Source organism: Hemiscyllium ocellatum, chromosome 35 (assembly GCF_020745735.1).
Source record: "Hemiscyllium ocellatum isolate sHemOce1 chromosome 35, sHemOce1.pat.X.cur, whole genome shotgun sequence".
Lineage (NCBI taxonomy): Eukaryota > Metazoa > Chordata > Chondrichthyes > Orectolobiformes > Hemiscylliidae > Hemiscyllium > Hemiscyllium ocellatum.
Genome location: NC_083435.1, coordinates 32,940,378 through 32,944,383, shown reverse-complemented (window position 1 = coordinate 32,944,383; position 4,006 = coordinate 32,940,378). Strand labels below are relative to the sequence as shown.

Here is a 4,006-nt window from a genome sequence, read left to right as displayed (position 1 = left end):
GGGAGAGTAGTTATTTTAAGATGAATATTCATGTTCAAATATCTTGTGAAATTTGATTTTAGAACAGTTACCATGAAACATGAACAATAAGTAAATGCGATCTACACGACATTAATTCATCATTCTGTCAGGCAGCTAGAGATGGTAGTCATGGGCCATCAAAGAGGTAAAGCATGCAAACGCACAGAGAATATGCAGCCTTTATCAGGACGGCGGCGATATGCAGAGCTTGTAGAAGAGTATTAAGACCATCACCAAACACAGCATAACATTGCCTGCTTGTCCTGGTGATACCCGTCTCCCGGATGAATTGAACAATCTCTATGCATGGTTTGAGGCATGAAATGATGTGGAAATGAGGAAGACCATCTCCTCTCACAATGATCAGGTGTTGAGTCTTATTACGCCTGACGTGAGGAAAACTCTATGCAGAATCAACCCACATAAAACTTCTGGCCAACATAACATCCCACGCAGAATACTCAGAGGATGCTCTGACGTGCGGGTAGATGTTCTCTTGGACATTTTAACATTTCCCTGAGTTGTGCCATAATTCCAAAGTGCTTCAAGGCCACGACCATCGTCCATGTGCCGACGAAGTCTTCAGTGTCTTGCCTCAATGACAACTGCCCCGTTGCATTAACACTAAACATCATGAATTGTTTTGAAAGGCTGCCCACCGCCCCAACTCACCTTCACTGGACACTCTGCAGTTTGCACAATGTTCCAACTGCTCAACAGAAAATGCCATCTCCACCACACTGCACCAGGCCTTCACCCACCTGGCGAAGAAGGATACCGACATCAGATTACTCTTCATTGACTTCATTCGTACTGTTGAGTTCTGCATTCAACAGTATCATTCATCAGCACATGTTTGGAAAGCTGAGTGTGCTGGGCTTGAATATGTTCCTCTGTAACTGGACCCTGGACCTAATGACTGGGAGACTTCAGACAACACGGATTAGGAACATCATCTTCAAAATCATCACACTGAGCACGGGGAAACCACGGGACTGTGTGCTCTGTTGACTGTTGTTCACCCTGCTTTCACACGATTGGGCATTGATGTCCAACCGAAATTATATTATTAAATTCACTGTTGACATGACGGTTGTGGGTCTCAATTACAGGAATGAGGAGCAAGCATACAGATAGAAGATGTTCTGGCTAACAGACTAGTGCACAGCCAACAACCTGTCTATGAACCTGGACAAAAGGAAAGAGATGGTTGTTGACTTCAGCAGAGCACAAAACAATCAGACTCTGCTGGGTGTCAATGGCTCCCCCGTGGAGATTGTGAAGAACACCAAATTTCTTTGCATCCATCTGACAGATAATCTCACCTGATCATTCAATATTGCCTTCATAGCCAAGAAAGCCCAACAGCGGCTCTGATGTCTGCGTAGGTTAAGGGAAGCTCATCTGACGCCCGCTAACCTCAACACATTCTACGGAGGGTTGATTGAGAATACGCTGAGCAGCTGCATCATTGCCTGGTTCGGAATTCCATCGTCTTCAATCATAAGACCTGACAACCGGTAGTGAGGACAGCTGAGACGATCATTGGAATCTTCATCTCACCATTACAGACATCTACCCCACAAGCAGCGTCTGCAAGGCTCGCAGGATTGTGGACGAGCCCACAGATCTTTGATTCAAATTCTTCACAGTCCTGCCATCTGTCAAAAGTTACCAGAGCATTCAGTCGCTCACAGCCAGACTCTACAAAGGTTTTAAACATAAGCTATCAGATTTCTTGACACTGAATAATCACACTCTCTTCCATTTGCAGTTGTTGGACGACGTTTTAAATGGCTGCTAAAACAATATTTTATTCATGATCAATCATTGTTACGTTGCAATTTGTCCACCATTGTCTCTATTGTCTTGTCTTGTCAGGAATTATTGTGCTGACTTGCATGTTTTGCACATTTTATGCACTTTAAGCTGCCCTGTGTATGACTGTGTGTCAAACAGCAATTTGTTCCTCAAGCAATATTGCCACCTTTCTATTGCAGCACATGTATATGGTAGAACTGACAAATATAGCTCTTCAACTCTCTCTCTCTCTCTACTTTACTCTACTCTCTCGTATCACTCGCAAAGGCCCCAAATTATTATTGGAACCCACTAGAGATTTGCCTGGATTTCCTCAAACCCGATTTACTGCATCTGTTGCTCTTAATGTGGTCATCTCCATTTCAGCGCAAAGTTGGGGACTCGTTCAGGGAACATTTATGGTCCGCTGTGCTTTTTCCATATCCACACTTAATGGCAAGGTTTTGGGAAGTGTTGCTGAACAAAGAGACCTTGGAGTGCAGATTCATAATTCCTTGAAAGTTGAGTTGCATGTTTGATAGGTTTGTGAAGGAAGTGTTTAGTATTGTTACCTTCATTGTTCATAGCATTGAGTATTTGAATTGAGAGATTATGATGCTATTATACATGACACTGGTTAGGTCTTTGTTGCCATATTGTGTGCAGTTCTTATCTCCTTCCTATCAGAAGAATGTTGTGAAACTTGAACTGCTTCACAAACGATTGCCAGGAATGTTCCCAGGTGTGGAGGATTTGAGCGAAAGGGAGAAGCTGAAGAGAGGCTGGGATTGTTTTCTCTGCAGTATCGAAGACTGAGGCGTGTCTTTATTCAGGTTTATAAAATCATGATGGACGTGAGTAGGGTAAACAGAATAGGTCTTGTCCCTCGGGTGGTGGAATCCAAAACTAAAGGGCATATGTTTAGAGTTAAAGTTAAAAGCTGTACAAGGATCCTAAGGGACATTTTCATGCAGAGGGTGGGACGTGTATATAAGCGGCTGCCAGAGGAAGTTGTGTAGGCTGGTACAATAAGATCATTTAAAAGCAACCTGGATGATGCTATGAATAAGAAATGTTCTGCGGGATATAGGGCGAGTGCTGACAAATGGGAATAAATTAGGTTAGGATATCTGATCTGCATGTACAAATTGGACCGATGGGTCTGTTTCCTTGCTCTACATCTGTATGACTCTGTGACTCTATTAATGTGAAATAATCACAAATTGTGGGTCGGAAATATTATCTCAGCCTTTCTTTTAACAGATCGTAGAAAATGAAGCATTCATCGTTTGCAGTTACATATTTTGCATTGCTTCTAATTTTGCTTCATTCCCACCCGAATATTCAAATTCCACGATAGTTCTGTATTTGCGTTCAAACTCACTCATGTTGAAATTTGGTGGGGTTTTTCTTGTGTTGCGACATATAATTGATTTTTTCGATGACTTGTCAGTTTTCAAATTACTTCTGATTCTTTCCAATCGAACATTAAATTAATCACAAAGCTCAGGCTCCAACATATCCAAAATTCAAAGCAGTAAGAGGATACTATATCGCTGGGAGCAGGATTCGAACCTGCGCCGGGAACCCCCGCTGGATTTCGAAACCAACGCCTTAACCTCTCGGCAATCACAGCTGCGCATTTGGTGTCAATTTTCACACTAAAACAATCGAATCCATGAAACATAACGATGTAAGAACAGTTCTGCAAGACACAATGATTTCACAAAATACTTTGCAGAGACCCAACGAACGTCAACGTTAACAGGCTTTCATCACAACCTGGATTCTGACACAGCTGCACTTGCGGGAATGACTCTTCGTTGAATTATAGAGTCACGAAATTTACACCACACGAAAACAAGTCATTTGCCTCATTGTGTCCGCAGTTCCGATTGATATTGACTAAATTGTCCAGCACCTGGTCCCGAAGTGGATATGCCACTGAGTTTTAATAGACAATAGACAATAGGTGTAGGAGTAGGCCATTCTGCCCTTCTAGCCCGCACCACCATTCCTTATCATCATTGCTGATCATCCTCAATCAGCATCCTGTTCCTGCCTCATCCCCATAACCCTTGATTCCACTATCCTTGAGCTCTCTATCCAACTCTTTCTTGAAAGTATCCAGAGACTTGGCCTCCACAGTCTTCTGGGGCAGAGCATTCCTTACACCCACCACTCT

The 4,006-nt window shown here is 42.9% G+C and overlaps 1 non-coding gene across 1 annotated transcript; it reads right to left on the bottom strand.

Moving 5' to 3' along the window:
- Window positions 1-3,375: 3,375 nt before the first annotated feature.
- Window positions 3,376-3,457, bottom strand: trnas-cga (transfer RNA serine (anticodon CGA)). The gene has a single exon. It is a non-coding gene; the product is annotated as a tRNA-Ser (tRNA).
- Window positions 3,458-4,006: the final 549 nt, after the last annotated feature.